A 19,592-nucleotide genomic window follows, 5' to 3' on the forward strand; every position below is an offset into this window, starting at 1 on the left:
AGAGATTGATTGGCTCTCTTCTTCAAGTTGTAGGTTAAGGACAGAGACAGGGATATGAAATTGGTCAGAAACTGATGAAGAAGAAGCTGTGCACGAAGGCAAATTCAGGGTGTTTTCCCGCTCGTACACTGTGGATGGGTGATACGCACTCTCTGGTATGGCAGACATATCCTATGGGCATATTCCAGTAGCCTGAAACCCTTTTCTGAAGACCGCTCCGGTGGCCTAGTGGTTAGAGCGTCCACCTCGGATGCGGGAGGTCGTGGGTTCGATCCCCGGCCGAGTCATACCAAAGACTTACAAAAATGGTACTAACAGCTGCCTCGTTTGGCGCTCAGCATTAAGAGGTTGGTGTTAGGACTGGTCAACCTGGTGTCAGGATAATGTGACTGGGTGGGACATGATGCTACGTGTCTGCGGCATGATGCCACAGTGCTAGACATCACTATAAACTGTCACACTGCAGACATCGTAGCGATATGACTGAAAAATTGTTAAAGCTACGTTAAAAATCCAAAGCACACACACACACACACACACACACACACACACACCCTTTTCTGATACTTTGCTTGGTAAATGCTGCTGACCAAGCATACTTAAATAGCCGCAGCCATGAACACTTTTTTATTGTCAGGCCTGGATTTTCAGCTAAAATCTCGGTGCAGGTGTGATTGTATGCTTCGCTGAAAGGACACAACACTATCCGATCAAGAGACTGCAAAAAAAAAAAATAATTGTGTATGTGGCGGTAGAGGCAGAATGTGAATGTTTCACTTTTTGGCCTCATCTAGAATGGTTATCAAGAATCAGCAACTGAGGATTATCTGGGCCACAGTGTTTTAGAAATAATCCCTGGAACCACTCAACCACCAGCACATCACACATCCATGATTTCTTTTGACAGGTCCAAATTGTACCCGGTGGAGCTTCAAGACAGTTGAAGGCAGGGATGGACCTTGGTGTTTTTCCTTTTACAATGCACATTGGTGGTATAGAACATCCTGCAGCATTAATACACGCAAGAATTGTGACGTTTTCTCTCCTGTCTGATGTCCTGCCTAAGATATTTCTTGCTCCCCTCATAGCACACACTGAGACTGGTCTGTGTTCCGTTTATTTACCAGTTTCATCACAGTTCCAAATGGCATGCGGTTTGTCGTGCAAGTTGAGTGCAGAAATTATTTTGCCCAAATCATCGAAAAATTTCTGCACCACCGTTTTTATAATCAATCTTACGCGAGAGATTTTAAGTTTTTACAGTTTTCATACTACCAGCTCAGGGATGTCTTGATTTAACACCCCTCCACCAATCGTCGCCAGGGATACCATGTTTGAAAGGGGTCTTGAAATGTGATGACTTACACAGACAAGCTGTTTTCAGAAGAAATTGGCCCTTGCTAGTGCCGAATCTTTTCGTGGAGGCCTCAACGACCCGGTCAACAACAGATCTTTCCATTGACCGTATGACGTCCTGGCTTTGAAGCAGGGGCATAACGCCCTTAAAAATGGTCAATAATTGTCGTCTTAGGAACGCCAAATTGTTGACTTACAGTCCGGTAACTCATTGCGCCTCTTTTAACCGAATCTACTGCTTTCTCAAGGGACTTTTCTTCGTACTGCATATGCCTTGGTTTTGATTTTTCATGGCATTCTGGAAAAAATGTAGCAATAAATGCTAACCATATGATTTGAGAGAGAAAAAAACTTAAGAAAGCACAAGAATTTTATTTAAAGATCATCAAAATTAAACTATTTCAAAAAAGAATCCAGAGAGCAATTCTTTAATTGTATCTATATCTTTTCCGCACATTTGAAACCTATATAACATCTTTGACGAGGACCAGTCCCTTTTTTCAGGATTCTAAGCACCTTTTGCTGTTAAATATATATTTTCTTGTGCTAGATTTTGTGAGCAAAGTTTTGCAATTTTTGCAGCATATTCCCTCTGCAAGTAGGCGGCACGTCTTCTACATTCTTTATCTTGGACGACACACACATAATTTTAATCATAAGGATTGACTTCTTCGCTTTTCCAACAATAGAGATTCCCAATCTCAAGTTGTCGTGGACCCCAATGGTGCATTCCAACTACTTATATGGACAGTACATACACAAATTTCATCTGTAAAATACAATTGTTTTACTGTTACAGATTTAAAAGCACTTCTTAATGGTTTTCATATTTTTTTTCCCACATAGATAAATAGCTGATTAAAAGCGATGTTGTTATCTACATACTTGTGGAGAGCTGGCTTTAAGTCTTCTTTTTTTATATGCATACCTTTATTTTTCTATTTATTTATTTTTATCTACATATTTATTCCTTTTATTTTCTTCCCCCAAAATCCCGTAGACCCCGATCATAAGTCTATAATGTCTTTTAGCATGTGATCTAGGTCGGAATTGTTTTCTCGTGTAAAAACAAAAAAAATCTAGAGTAAATCCGACCACCATATAGAACACTATATTATTCTGTCATAAAAATGTCGTAGTTTGTACTTTTTTTTAAAGAGAGAGAAAGCATTAGGTTGAAGCTTGATAACATAATAGTTATATTATTAAAAGCTATACAAACCTTGGATAACTGATGCCCGACTTGGTTTCTGAAAAACAAGTTTCGTAAATGCCACTTCTCAACTCGAGCGGAAGAGAGACCTACGAGGCGACTACTTTCATTTGCTCACGCGATGCCCACGCCGCCTGGGAACATCATTACAGGGTTGAATACGCATGTGCACAAAGAAAAGGAGAATACAGCAAGTGATTTGCCAATCTTTATTGTAAACAGCAGGAAGTACATATATGGTCGGAATTACCCTATTTGTCGGAATATGACCATAATATAATATTTTTTCATAATAGTATATTAGCAGCAGAGGGGGCGAATCCGACATTTTGTCCAATCGTCATTTGGCTTAATTAATACTTTCTGCACTCAGCGGATCCGGTGTCGTCAGCGCCTGGTAAAAAAAAAACGACGTCGTCGTCGGGGGATCGTCCAATCGTCATTTGGTTTAATTAACACCTTCTGCGCGTCGATCCCCAGCGTCGTCAGCGTCCGGTAAATACATCGACGACCGCGTCGATGTCATCGCTCCCTCTGCTGCTATGATCTTACAAACAGAGTGATCACTAACTCCTCCTCCTGTAGATCAATTAGGTTATTTGACTGATCGGTAAGTCTAAAATTAATTCTCGTTAAAAACCGATCATGGCATCGCATATAGACCGGATTAATCGGACTCTCAACGATTAAAAATCCCGGAGGGGCTGTTGGTGAAAATGAATAAAGGATATACCCCTGTTGAGCCTGATTTGATTGCTTGGTATTCACCTGGTAACTCCCTTCGATAGCATCGCACACTAGATTGATTGCTATCACCGATGCGATATTTACGTTGTATGGAGCAATATGCCTACCATCATCTCCGTTATCGTGTCTGAGGATATAAGTTGATGGACTAAGAAAGTCTCTTAATGATTTTCTTAGTTCTGGCGCGTTGTATCCTGGAAGCCTGAAATCGGGTAAATTGGCTTCTGCGATATTATACTCGGTTAGGAATTCTTGTTTATCACCAGCTCCGCTAACGGATATTATCTCCACGATTCGTTTGTTGATATATTCCATGTCTGATATAAGTTGATTTAACACCTCAACGTGTTTTTGTGCTTTTGTTTTCTGTAGTTGTTCTAGTTGCAATCGGTAATTACGATTAATCTCGGCAAACGCATCAGTGATATCATTTAAATTAAATATGGACTCGATGAGCGATTCAGGAGTTTCCCTATGCGTAAAATACCATTCAATGGTATTTCTGTCCTGAAATAAAAACCTGCCGTATTTGTAGCGCTTTTTTCATAATGGACAAACTATCTCGATAACTGGGATTAATCTCATGATACGATTGTTCATTCGTGTACAAGTCTGCGGCGATTCCATGAGGTGGATTCTCAGGCCATCCTAGTATGGTTCTTATTGAACTGTTATAGATATCAACCATATACCCCGGTGTGCTTATTTAAATCGTCGACGATAACGTAGGTTCATGAACCGTAATAGCGATTTTTGATTCCTTTCCTGTGATCGATTTTATCCTGCGTTGAAATTCTTTATTGATTTGTTCTATTTGGTATGACCCAGTTGGTATTGTAACCTCCTCCCAGTTTGGGGTCCCATTGGGTTTATTTGTCCGTGCAAAAACCAGCGAGTTATTAGGTTGTTGTCCGTTAAATGCGTCCGCTCGGATATTAGGCCAACTGTGATATATTCGCAATTTTGCCAGCGCTATTTCCTTCACTGGAACCGGCGATGGGAAGTTCACACTGAATTCGGGTTTCGTTGACGTTATCGATATCATATTTGTTTGTACCGGAGTGGTATTCTCCGCGATCCGCTGAAGTAATTGAAACCCTTCGGGGTTCAGCGACATTATTATTATTCGTTGTCTTTAGTGTCTAATTTCAACAACCAGAGTCCATTAAAGTGGTTCCGGCTTCCAGTTGAAAATCCTCGATTTTTGACATCGCGGAGCTATACAACTGGACCATCGTGGAGAATTCAACATCGGATATGAACAAATTATCAATCGACAACGAGATCAACCCGGATAATTTCGAGTACGCGTCGGATACTATTTGATGTTTTACTGTATACTCGTTAAGTTTTTTCTGAAAACACGATGATATCTTCCTAGTGATTGCGTTGGCAACTCCAGCAACTGTTGTCATTGCGGAGATAGCGATTGGAACAGCGATCGGGGCTATCGTGGTCACCGTGGATAAAATAACACCTGTACCGGCTACTATACCCGACACCGAGTACACGACCGCGTCGATGGCGGTTATTTTTCGGCGGTATTTTTTTATTTTTGCACGGTATTGTTCGGAAAGCGTTTTCAAATTCGCGGAGAATTCTTTTTGCGGTATCGAATCGATATTGATGTGACGTCGGTGATACCTCTGATTCAATTACCCCGGTGGTCATTTTTATTTTAAAAGAGCTAGTGTTTTTAATTACTTAGATTCGCTACAAATTCCACATACCATGTAATGTTTGCCCCGGCTAGATTTCTATCAACGGCATAAATTGTAAACAGTTCAGTTGCGTTCCTGTCTATAATTGTTGATATTGTATTGTTAAACCCGGATGAACTCGACGATAATATATTAAACTGCATCATTGAAACCAGTGTCAATCGATAAATACCCTTAACAGTTGCGGTGATATTTACTGTATTCTGTGTAGGAGTCCAATCGAATGATCCATGCCGAATCGTGTATACTGTGTTGATGGTGTTCTCATGAGGGATTTTTATTTTTATCATTTCCGGTATTCTGTCTTTGATATTTGCAACATCAACTATGATTGTTTCTATTTCCCGTGTATGCACGTATAAACCCCTTTTGATCGAGCTTTCAATATCAGTTTTGATTGTTTCTATTTCCCGTGTATTCTCGGTCATACTTTTTTTGTTCGCCGCAACATCAAGTTTGATTGTTCCTATTTCATATGTATGCACGTCTATACCTTTTTTGTTCGCTGCAACATCAGTTTTGATTATTCCTATTCCCCGCCAATACGCGTCTACATTTTTTTTGTTCGCTTCAACATCAGTTTTGATTGTTCCTATTTCCTGTGTATGCGCGTCTACACCCTTTTTGTTCGCTTCAATATCAGTTTTGATTGTTCCTATTTCCTGTGTATGCGCGTCCATATTATTTATGATCGTTGTAACATCAGTTTTGATTGTTTCTATTTTCCGTCCATGCGAGTCTACATTATTTATGATCGTTGCAACATTAGCGCCGATTATTTCTATTTCCCGTTCATGCGCGTCTACACTCCTTTTGTTCGTTGCAACATCAGTTTTGATTGTTTCTATTTTCTGTCCATACGCAGTGATATCATTTATAGTTGTTGTAATCTCATCCAGCTTGGTATTTTTTTTACCAAAGAATTTATCAAAGTTGTCATCGATCCTGTTAACATTTTTTCGTAACGTGTAAAATTGGCCCGACAGCGTTGTAAACTCCGAAATAGTAGTTTTTATCCCCGCAAGATTCGGTTCGGTTACCGTCGGGGTTCCAAAAAAACTAGCAGTAGTGAGTTGTATATCGGTGACAGATTTTTTCACCTCGGTGACAGATTTTTTCACCTGCGTGTCGAGTTCGATCATCAATCCATTCAACCTTGTAAAACCGTCTTGGACTAATGTTACCCTATCCGTCACCGTCGATAGATGTTCACCCGGTTTGAGTCGTCCGTCGCCGGTACACAACGCGATAGCGCCCTCGGCGGCACCACGCTGTCGTATTAAAACGTCATTCAGCGACACATTACCGGATTTCAATTTACCCTGGCGGTCTTGAAATACAACTATTTCGCCCGGGTCAACACTTGTTAGATTCAACGTATCAGCGATTTCATCCTCGATTAGTTTTTTTATGTCGGCGGCGGCCGTTTCCGTGGATTCTTTCAGCGCCGAAATAGGTCGTCCCCAAATATCAATCATCGTTATTGTAAAAAAAAAACGGTGTTTTTAATTAACCCGCCGGGCCTCTACGACCCCACTAGTGTATTCGTTTACAACCACATGAGGTGGTTTTCGCGATGATGAAATCGCCGCAAGTACGTTCAATACCTCACGGCCACATATCGGTGGGTCACTTAACTGCTGTGTTGGCAGAGTGGAACAAAAAACCCGGGCTGAACACGCCCGGGCTGAACACGCCCGGATATACCGCATGAACTCGTTCGGCGGGGCTAACCCGTATGAATCAAAATAGACGATCGCACGCGGATCAATCGCGTATGCGACCCAATGAGTTCCCGCTCCGGAGGACCCATCGAGGTTAATTATGCCGGTTTCAATATTCCTTGGTGCCGCCGGTAATTGATCCCTCATAAAAACACCTCTGAAGTTTTTTATCGCTAACGCGTTTGCGGCGTCTATTAAATCAAAATTAGACATGGGAGTCATTAAACGGTTCCCGGTAGTCTTAGACCCTTTCCCGAGTACCATGAATACGGGGTCCCCGGTAGTCTTAGACCCTTTCCGGCTACGGGTTGTTTTTTTTTGTAGCCTTTCCCGGTTGCCTTCTTCAATGCCATTCCCGCCGCGGTACCAACGGCTCCTAACGCCGCCGCCTTAGCCACTGCTGGTGCGGCCGCGGCAATCAACGCTGGAATCGCAGCTAACAGCGGAAATATCCCACCGGTCTTTTCCATGTTTTTAATTGCCGCGGCCGAAAAATCTATTTGAACGCCCTTTTTATTCTTCATCGCATCATTGAAATGTTTTATTTGACGCGCCGTCAACGATATCTGATGATTACCACCTGCCATCTGTGACGGCTTCAGCGTTATTGTGGTCCCGCATTGTTTAGCCGACTTTGATCGTAATTTCTTGACTTGACCATCAGTTAGTGTAACGCCGACAACACTATACGACATTTTATTGTAAACGCGTTTGTGCTTTCAATTACATGTTTTCCACTGGCGCATCAACGATTCTCATTCGTCCACCAACGCCTTCTAGCAGCATTGATTTATCGCTGAGAATGACAGCAACCGCTCTATAATTAACACCACCCGGGGCTATACGAGCTCTAAAGTGTATATCAACGACGGATTGTCTCGTTAAATCAAGATGTTCCAACGAAAAGTAATAAATCGGATACAGGTTTTTAAAATCAAGTTGTGATATTTGCAAACCAGTGTCGACGTTTTGATCACGACCCATATATGACAGCAATCGATGGTACACACGTGCGATATGGTTGTCGCCGTAATTAAGCTGTATATCCTCGGATGGTTCCTGTTGTCCGTTTATTCTCAGCGAAACATCCCTGACTCCTAATTGATCAAATATCATATGGCTGCGTTCTTGATTACCCAATCGTTCCCTATTCTGTAGCGCTATAAAAATATGACGCGGGGCTGAAACACCCTGTTTTGATGCCAAGTGCCATGTAAACGTATCGGCGACGTTATCCTCTTTAGCATCAGTTGTTACCGCTAGCCAACTCAACAACGATTTTCCTCCCTGTTCCATAAATGATAACAATCGTGCTTCCGTGGTAACTGATGGAGTCAGCACCGGCATCCACAATGCTATTTTAGTTAAAACAACCTTACCGGCAGCGACGCCAGCAGCCCGCCATATTGCATTGTTATCATCGCCCCTTCGCGTTAGCGCGATTGTATGCTTAGCCCCATAGATAACCTTCCTGACATTTCTGCAGAATCCAAATATGTGATGGAGTGGAATCGCGCATGAAAACTGTCGGCGTGGTCTTTGCAACATTCCTACTCGTGCTGCGAATCCCATATTGTAATCATTGTTGATACTCTTTATAATATTGAAATTAGCGCCTGGTCTTGCTCTGCGGTCTGGATTAGCTGCTTCAGCCTGTGGGTCAACTGCGGTATCTCTTTCCGCCAGCACGTTGATGTACTGAAGATGATCAGCGTTATTAGTGGCGTCCTTCGCAAACATCATAGATGGGCCCGCCGATCTTGTATAATCATCCGAGTATCTCGCTAACCCAATTATCGTCGTTGCAACATCAACCTCGCGTTCTATTGATTCAATTTCTCGCCCGTCAATAAGATATCTGGCGCTCTCAAATAACGCCATGATACCGTTGTTAACGAAGCCAACTCGAACACGATCGTCATCTGCGTATGGTGCATTATCGGCAGCATTTGTCACGAGTTCTCCCTCAATTTCGATAAACGCTTCACACGGCAAAAAATATTTACTGGTATCTTGGACTTGAAGTTCAATTCGCGATCGTAGGTCAGGTTGCGCTGCATAATAAGAATAAAATTGATAATCAAGGACAGAATCATCCCTGCGCACTGGGGCATCCATATCAAACGCGGGATCAGCGGTTCGCGCAAACATTTTATTATTATTCATGTCGGTGTTTTCAATTGAAATCCATCAACGTCGTTTTCGTCGTAGACCACTTCCCGCTATCGCGTTCATGAGCGCGTTGGTTGCCGCATCGTCGGGTGGCGAAGTCGCCATTGGCGGAGTCGTCGCCGCCAACGACTCTAGTTTTTCTTCCACGGCGTTATTTATTACTTTACTGACATTTGCAGGCATCACTGTCGTTGATGGCATCTGTTTTCGTTTTCTCACCAACGACATTAGTTTGTCCCGCGCGGCTGAAAGCGCCTTTCCGGCAACATCTCCAATAGCGTTGATTCCCTTATCACGAATAACATCAATAGCCTTCATTCCTAATTGTTTGGCTAACGGCGCTACTTTTGGAGCCATTCTTGTAAATAACCCCGCAATGGTGCTACCGAGACCATCTCCATAGTACGCGCGGTAAACAGGCAATCGCGAGTTTACCACGTAGACGAGTACTGGTTTATCATGGTTGTAGTGTATGATCATCCTTATTATAAAAACACCAGTTTTCCAATTAATCATCCACTAACTCGTCTATGAGCGTTCGATATGCATTAATGTCCATGATACCGCCTGCAAATAAACGCTTGCAAATATCAGCGGCCTCATTGATTATTTCCGGAGAGTTATTTCCGGCTCGTTTTCCTCCGATTAGTATTTCTAGCCGTGATATATCACTGAGAACACTACCAGGACAGGTAACGCCGTAGGATTCTTTACCAACAGAGTATCCTTTTCCTTTTTTTGGTGTTCTAATCTTAACTTCCTTGTGGAATGTGTCGTAATCGGAATCACCACGATGTGGTAATGCATCTCTGTGTTTACTTGCTAAATACACTATTCTTGCCCAATCCTTTAACGTCTTTATATTTTTCTCGTAACCGCTATTGATATGCTCCTTATCTCGTATGCTCTTAGCAAAATTGTTGGCAGTAAAATTAATTAATTCTTCCCTGCTGCTGAAGCCTCTAATTTGATCTATTGTGCTCTTCTTGAGTACAATACGGGGTATATTCCCCTCTTTCTCTTTTTCTTCCAGTATTTCTTCCGGTATTTCTTCCGGTATTTCTTCTTCTGGTTCTCCTGCGGTGGCGCCTAGTTCTTCTTCGTCGGCCATTGTAACATAAGGTTCTTGTGGTTCGGTTATAGCGAGTGGTGGTGGCCTCCGTGTTGTAGCAGCCGCTATTTTTGCAGGGAGTGTTTCTAAAGACCTTTTTGTTTGTTTTGTCTCTGCCGCTATCTTTTCAAGCGCACCAAGAACGGGTACAGTTGCCGCCGTAACATCCTTAGTCGCTTTAGTTACCGGGGCAAATAACTGTTCGCTTCCAACAGCAAAATCAGTTTGCATTTGTTGCCGCGTTTGAAGTTGTTCTCGGACCCTGTCTCGTAACGGTATGAACTTTTTAAGCGCTGCTGGCCGCTCTCTGGCTAGCCGAGTAGTAGGTGATTCGCCTACCATTATTGCAATTGCTCCGCAATTTCTAATTTCCCGCCCAGTGTGTCATCGGAGGCTCCGTCTATAATCCTTCTAATGTTTTTGATCTTACTAGAAATCTCCCGGCGTCGTTCATAAACACGTCCAAGTTTTTTTCGTATTATTTCAACGGCAGTAAATAGTCCAATGAATGCATTTGCGTCATTGTGGTACAAGTTTTCATTAATCGTATGTTGTAATCGTTTTATAAAAAAGTACTCGCGGGCCAGGGTAAAACGCCCCCGTTTCGATTGTTCGTTAATAATCTCATAATCGGATAATATTTTTTCGCTGTCGAGACCATCAGATAATTCAATTCCTTGATTTTTTAATTTTGAAATCTCGGCTAATATATTATTGATGTCTTCGATATTCATTATTCTTATAGAACATCTTGTTTTTAAATTAAAAAAAATTATTTTACAAAATGAACCCCGCGCAGTGTGTTATTTTACAGACAATTCGTCAGCGCCATAGGCGCCGGTGACCTTGTCACTCGCTGATATTTATATACGAAAATCGAATCCTGTGACCCGTCTTCTTTGAGATCGCTGTTTTAGTTATATTTTCTGCAACAAATCGTACTGCGGGCATACAAATATCAAAATATCTACTGGCTTCATTCATCGACTGAAAAGTTTTTTCTTCGTGCGTTGTTGTATCAAATGATTTTACACTCTTTGCTTTCTTTGAGTATTTACCAGTTCCGCCTTTTTTGGTATTCTGACTTTGCGATATAGCTTGCAGATTACACAGTCTGTTATTTTGAGGACATCCATCAATGTGATCAATCACAAGCCCATTCTCGATTAATCCGTTGAATACTTCAAATACCACCCTATGAACATAATACTTCGTCTTTCCCGCAGTAAACATCAAATACCCCTGATTATTTACGGTACCAACCGGCTTCTTCAGTCTACAATTTCTAACAACGCCGTCGCGAGATGCCTCGTAATTGACGAGCAAGGGATGCGGCTGAAATTCTTGGTCCATTTATATAATAATACTATTTGTCTAATTTATTATTTGGTTTAATTATAAATCTTTCAACATAGTCCTGAGGGGTTTTGATGACGGAGTCAGCGGTGGGGTCAATGACGGCGTTTTTAATTCGCTTGTCGTAATAACGTTTTAACTCTCTGTATCGCTTTCCGCCACAATTAATACACAACTGCGATTTTCCTCTTACACCAACGTGGCAAACCAAGCACGGGAGGGGGCCAAGAGAACCGTTACGAACGCTTTGTAAATGATACCCGCAGAATTCACCTCTACATGATTTATTGCACGGGGTTGTCGACCCAATCATCAACCATTTGCAGTGATTCATTATACTATATTCTTTTATTTAAATACTTGTTTTAATTATATGGATGAGTTTGAGAGATTAGCAGCAATTAAGCCCTGGAAAAATATTAAATTCAATCTCGATAGAGTCCTCAAGGACGTACCAAAATCGTTAATAAACGATAAAACCCTGTTGAGTAAAATACGCGATTGTATCAATGAATTCAAGCGTGATGGTGCATCTCATAGTTGGTCAACATTTCGAATTGATGGCGTTGTTGATGCTACCATGAACGACAACCGCGCAGCAACGATAATATCACAACTTGGCTCCAGCAAGTATTTCTTTAGAGTAAAATTCATTGTCCGGGTGGAATCAGGTGATTGGATCATACGTGATAAATTTGAACCAGTTCTCAGCGACAAGAAAACAGTCATTGTCAGCCGCGACTCCAAGCCGGGGTTGTTAACCGGAATTGACAGACCATACTATGAACGAGCGTATCCTGAAACAGCAGTTGTTTATGGAATATACCCGCTAAATAAGAAACCTGATATCCGAAAACTGAAACCGATGAAACAGTCAACTGGGATAAATTGTGTAGCAGAACGAGTAATAGAGCATTTTACAAATGCGTGTCGAGGAAACAAATTGACTGATTTACGACGTAGCAAAATCAACCAGTGGGAACTAACCGTAAAAGAGCGTGGAGCAACCATCAGCGACATAGCGAGATTAGAAACATCGCTGAGATTTCCAATAACCGTTACAACGATAACCGGTGAAGTATTATACGAATCGAAGTATAAATCAAATGGGGCCCCAATCAAAATTATTGATCATAACGAACACGCATGGACGCCCGCGATCACAGTGTTTCCACGGGATAGAACAGTAAAGTATATACCTGAAAAATTTATACAAGATGGTTTTCTCGCGGAGAGGAAACTATTTGATGCTATTGCCTACTTGTGTAAAAACGACCCTGTATCAGTGTGGTTACTTCGCAGCGCTGAAAACGATGCGGATACCTTTGATCAGTTTGTAAGACCAAACGGTGAATTATATCGCACTGAAGCGTTTCACAACAAGATGAAAAAAACCGCCATGGAATTTGAGGAGCATGATGAACAACTGCTAACAAATTGTTTCACGATTCCATCGGTTGCGGCTCATGTTGCAGCAAGGAAAAATGCGTGGAGACCAACGCGCAGGGAATTTCTACCGGATGTACAATCCAGTTGTTTGGAATACTATCACGATGGACTATGGAACACTGAATACAACCGCGACGCTATGATCTCGGTTGATATGGTTGCCTGTTATCCAGCGAGTTTTCTCGGGTATGGATCCGCCGCTAAGTATTTCAAACGATTTGGACACCCCAGACATGAAATGACTCGTGTTGCTATTAATGGACCACTGCCTGATTTTGATTTAACCGGATTCGCTCGCATAGTATCATTTGAATTCGCGGCGGGACTTCATCGCTGTTGCTATATTTGGATTGGTAGACACATGTCTGAAAAGAAGTGGCTGCCAATAGCGCTGCTACGGTATATGATTGATTGTAGCATGCTAGTTTCGTTGATTGTCAGTGACGCGATTATATCATACCGGGCGCAGACTGAAGTCTGGTTACCAGAACCGGAGCGTCTAGATAGCATAATTGACGAGTCCAGAAAACACATCGATGCCGACGAGGAATATATCATCGAATGGTCCAGGAGGATATTCAACCAACGAAACCGCGAGGCAAAAGATCTCGGTAGAAGAATAATCGGTAAATTCACACAAGGTGGAAAAAACTGCGACTACAAACGATATTGCTCACGGCTGATTATAGATGACGCAGAATATGATTTCATAATCAAGGACGCAGTGGCGAAAAATAGATACGTGAACTGCGAAACAGCTTTCTTGTCCAATGGAACAAGGTTGGGTACAGTTGTTACCTACAGCGATGGAGACAGCCCGGCATACCCGCATTTGAGGGCGTCTATGCTGGGTTACGCCGCTATCAATTTATTCTCGATGATAAATAGATTTCCCGACACCGCGGTTAGAGTAGCCGTTGATTCATTTTATATAGACGTAAAGTATAAGGGAAACGTAGCCGAGTTTACTAGTCCGGACGAGAGTTGGGGTACATGGAGAATTAAAAATGAAATACGACGCGATTATTCCTCGTCAGCAGATGTCACCGTTGAAAACAATTACTTACGCGGTGATAAATTATCAGAATGGTCTAATGCACCACCGTGTTCTGATCCAATTTGTAGACACAAAACAGTTTATTTAAGCGGCTGTGGCGGGTCAGGAAAGACGACTCGGGCAATTGAATTATTTCGAACGCGGGCAAGTATAATCGTGCTTACACCGACCCATAGACTAGCGCGAGAGATAAAACAACGAAATGTTGACGCCGTTACTTATCACAGCTTTTTTCGATACAGCGGCGGTGAGTGGACTCCTGATCGAATGGGCGAAAAATTTATTCCTGAGGTTATCATCTGGGATGAAATATGTACTGCTTCGTTAGATGTTTTACAAATGTTTCTTGATTGGTTGCTGCTCGCGAATACAGCGGTAATCATGTGTGGGGATCATGGCCAACCACCACCATTTGTCGGCGAGGGTCCACATGATTGGTTGAGCGGGTTTGTGGACTATTATGAAGAAACCGATACTGATTACCGGGCACTTGATGAACAACTGCGCGAGGTTAAAAAATTAATCAGATTACAGCCGGATAGAATTCAATGTGAAATAATCCGCGAGGTGATTCCGGAAACGCCGTTAAATGAATTCTGGGAAACATGGAGACCAAACGATTTAATTGTAGGGAGTAGAAAGATAGTCAGGGACACACTTCAGCGGAAGTTGTTTACGTTGCATAAGGAAAAGTTTCCAACGCGTCCAGTGCCGTTATGTTATAGACCCGCGGATACACGGCGGCAGAACATTGAAGTTGAAATCCCGGGCCCGACGGCGTCAGGGACAAAAAAACAAATTCTCGTGCTGAATGATATCGTGCTCGTTGATATCAGCGTCGTCGAGGACGCGCTACGTGCTGATAAATCCCCGTGGACGCTAGGATACGCAACAACAATACATTCCTCGCAGGGACTAACCATCACGGACACAATTGTTTGGATGGTTGATAATCGCATCGAATGGTCAAATCTAGTCTATCTTGCAGTGTCCAGAGTACGGAGGATAAATCAGCTTCGAAGAATTGTTATTGACGGAGTCAGTGACGAAGCCAGTGACGGAGTCATCGATGCAAGCGTCATTGATAGAAAACTCTCGGGTTACCGCCAACAGGATAAAAAAAACAGCGGCGTTTTGATATTGATGCCGAGTTAATAATTGCGTTACGACAACAACAGAATAATCACTGCGCGAGTTGCAATTGTGTAATGCGCTGGCGTTATTCGGATAAAGACGCTCGCCAATTTACCGTGGACAGAATCGATAACAGTCTCGGTCATGTCAAAAACAATGTGAGGTTGACCTGTCTTGAGTGTAATAGACGCAACGGCGCTAGTTAAGACCACGCGGGGGTAATTGAGTATCGTCAGGTATCACTTGTAGTTGCTCGCGTGTAAATCCGCGCTGAGGAGCAGTTGAATCCAGTCTATAGATCGGTGGTCTACCAGTTGATCGTGTTATCGTTGATATGTTATGTGTGGTAACACTCCAAATAGGATCAGTAGCTCTTTTTTTACCGCCTTCAAGCTCTCCTGGTTCATATAGATATCTAACAGTGACATCGCCGAGAATCGGCTTGGAAACGCTATTTATTTTTGATCTTTTGGGTATATACTCGTATTTAATCGCGTCGCTGGGCTTCATGTTGATTGCTCGGGTAATCTCGTTATTTAACGCGGCAATTACGCCTGGCAACCTTTTGACCCATTCACGAGATCGTTTTTCTTGGATGAATTCCTTCGCGTATTGATATCCAAATAACCGTTCAGCAACAGTCCGATTGAATCGTTCAACAATTGCCTGATCACGATGTAGCGCAGTATGACCTCGTCGTACCGCGACGCTATGATGTTTCAGCGTTGATAAAACAGCGCCGCGAAATTCACTACCAGGATCAACTTGTAATAGATTTGGCCAGCGCAGAGGACCTCTTCGATAAATCCGCTCAAACGCAGCGGCTACTTCAGTTGCTGACTTTGTTTTTAACGGCTCCGCTTGTTTATATCGACTCGCAACATCAACTACGGTTAGCGCGTATTTGTAACCGTTGTCATGCGGCAAAAATAGTATATCAGCCTGATGAACTTCATTAGGTACGCTGACATCAAAGCGCGAGAAGTTGATTTGTTTAGGCGGTGGTAGATAGATTTGCCATATAGCCTGTTTGGATAACCAATTAGCCGCAGTGGCCTTTGTTACCTTTGCAGCGCTTGCAAGCTTACCAATTGCGGCCTTCCCCTTCCAGTATCCTCTCGGAGAATAATAGATGGATTCCATATTGTTATTAATTACCAGCACCCATCATTAATTTACCTTTCATAGCCGATTTTACCAACCATGAGGCCAATTTTTCTTTGACGGATTTATCAGGAATAGCATTTAACGCGTGAATTAATTTTACGTCCGCGATATGGCGCTGTTGCAGATCGCTACTTTTGTAAGCAACATCATGAGCATGACACGCCTTATCGATAGCGTTTATTGGATACTCACCGGGTTTGGGCTGATTTTGATCATCGAGTCTGATATCTAATCGTGTTCCGGGGCCACAGTAGCTATATCCTGGGAGGTGCTTTTCTCCTGGATACTTTGCCCACGGGGTTCCGGGGAGTTTTGATAACCTGGCTGCAATATCACCTCCTCGCTTTTTTTTAAAACATCCCCGGGTTTAATAGAAATAAATCTAAATTTCTTCGTACCGCATTGTACACACTTACCAGTAAGGGCCGATCTGTTATTTCTTGTTGTAGCGGTTGTCATATCATTTGTGCCAGTACGTACTCTACACTTCACACAATATAGATCCATAATTTATGTATAGAGATATGAATATAATTGATTTTTCGGCGACTAAAACAAGAGAACCAGTTAAGCATGTTGCAGCGTTACCAAACTCGATCCGGATGATTATCATCGGACCATCTGGATCGGGCAAGACGCAATTGTTACTCAATTTAATAATGAGATGGATGAAGTGGGATAAGTTGTATTTGGTTGCTCCTAGCGTAGATGATCAACGATGCTACGAGGTGTTGAAAGATTTCAACGAGAATGCATCAGCGATCGCTAAAAAAAATGTTATTGAGTTTATTACAGATATCAATGATGCACCAGGTATTGATGATATTGATGGCGACGTTAACAATCTAGTCGTGTACGATGATGTTATGTTAGACAATCAAAAAAACCCAGCTAGGATATTTTCCAGAGGCAGGCATAAAAACACTGACGTGATATATGTCACTCAACGATACACTCAGATTCCAAAAGTAATCAGAGACAACTGCAATATTCTTGCTGTATTCAACGGCGTTGATACACACACGCTACGAAATATTTGGCAGACATGGTGCGGCGGTGACATGGACTTTAATGTTTTTCGAAACTTTTTTAGTCATGCTCAGTCGACCCCACATGGATTCGTAACGATAAATTTACATGATTCTCGGACACGATATCGTATCGGACTTGACCAAATATTCGGTTAGTTGTAGATAATTTTCATTGTAAATAACCACTTAGCAGCAGAGGGGGCGATGACATCGACGCGGTCGTCGATGTGTTTACCGGACGCTGACGACGCTGGGGATCGGCGCGCAGAAGGTGTTAATTAAACCAAATGACGATTGGACGATCCCCCGACGACGACGTCGTTTTTTTTTTACCAGGCGCTGACGACACCGGATCCGCTGAGTGCAGAAAGTATTAATTAAGCCAAATGACGATTGGACAAAATGTCGGATTCGCCCCCTCTGCTGCTATATTTCATTTGAAAGATGCGAAGCTTCTTGTAATTGTCTTATAACTGACTTTCAAGGATGAGAAAAACAAGTTCTAATAACACATTTACAAAGATGATCATCAGTTTGACTATCGACGCGAGCTTGATGTTGTGAAGAAAATAATAATAATAATCTAAGGGATAAAATCATACAGAGTGACAAAAGCACCTTAGATTACCACCATGACCCGTTCTGACATAGGACCCTCTCTGTAGAGAAGGTATGTAACTTCCAAATACTTCGCTCCACCCATGACCCTCGATTTCCTTCTGCTATTTCCGTCTTTAAAGGCACACGTCCATAAAATACGGCTTGTTTCACTCCTGAGATATTTTTCTATCCATCAAGCCATCATTGACTTTTCTGTGTTACATGTGTTTGACTATCTGATCTACAATTAATGCATAACTGGTCAAAATTGGTGATATAAATTATATTTAACACAAACCGATCATCCTTGTCAAACATGAAACCACCGACAATCTGCTTGATCAAAGCAGATTTAAGCAGCATTGATGAGAAGGAATCTAAAGCTTGAGTCTACCTCTTCTTTATCACAAACTAAATACTACATCATACAACAACATTTATCACACTTAGGACAAAATTGTTTGATACCTATACTACAAGACAGATGTTTGATACTTATACTACAAGACAGTTATCTGATACTTATACCACAAGACAGTTGTTTGATCCCTATACCACAAGACAGTTGTTTGATCCCTATACCACAAGACTTTGATACTTATACCACAAGACAGTTATCTGATACTTATACCACAAGACAGTTGTTTGATCCCTATACCACAAGACAGTTGTTTGATCCCTATACCACAAGACTTTGATACCTATACCACAAGACAGTTGTTTGATACTTATACTACAAGACAGTTATTTGATACCTGTACCACAAGACAGTTGTTTGATCCCTATACCACAAGACTTTGATACTTATACCACAAGACAGTTATTTGATACTTATACCACAAGACAGTTGTTTGATGCTTATACTACAAGACAGTTGTTTGATACTTATACCACAAGACAGTTGTTTGAGACTTATACCACAAGACAGTTGTTTGATCCCTATACCACAAGACAGTTGTTTGATACCTATACCACAAGACAGTTGTTTGATACTTATACTACAAGACAGTTATTTGATACCTATACCACAAGACAGTTGTTTGATCCCTATACCACAAGACTTTGATACTTATACCACAAGACAGTTATTTGATACTTATACCACAAGACAGTTGTTTGATGCTTATACTACAAGACAGATGTTTGATACTTATACCACAAGACAGTTATTTGATACCTATACTACAAGACAGATGTTTGATACTTATACCACAAGACAGTTGTTTGATCTCCATACCACAAGACAGTTATTTGATACTTATACCACAAGACAGTTATTTGATACTTATACCACAAGACAGTTGTTTGAGACTTATACCACAAGACAGTTGTTTGATCCCTATACCACAAGACAGTTGTTTGATACTTATACCACAAGACAGTTGTTTGATACTTATACTACAAGACAGATGTTTGATACTTACACCACAAGACAGTTATTTGATACTTATACCACAAGACAGTTGTTTGATCCCTATACCACAAGACTTTGATACTTATACCACAAGACAGTTATTTGATACTTATACCACAAGACAGTTGTTTGATCCCTTCACCACAAAACAGTTGTTTGATACTTATACTACAAGACAGATGTTTCATACTTATACCACAAGACAGCTATTTGATACTTATACCACAAGACAGTTGTTTGATTCCTATACCACAAGACACTTGTTTGATACTTACACCACAAGACAGTTGTTTGATCCCTATACCACAAGACAGTTGTTTGATCCCTATACCACAAGACA

Source organism: Sinohyriopsis cumingii, chromosome 13 (assembly GCF_028554795.1).
Source record: "Sinohyriopsis cumingii isolate HCF-2022 chromosome 13, ASM2855479v2, whole genome shotgun sequence".
Taxonomy (NCBI): Eukaryota; Metazoa; Mollusca; class Bivalvia; order Unionida; family Unionidae; genus Sinohyriopsis; species Sinohyriopsis cumingii.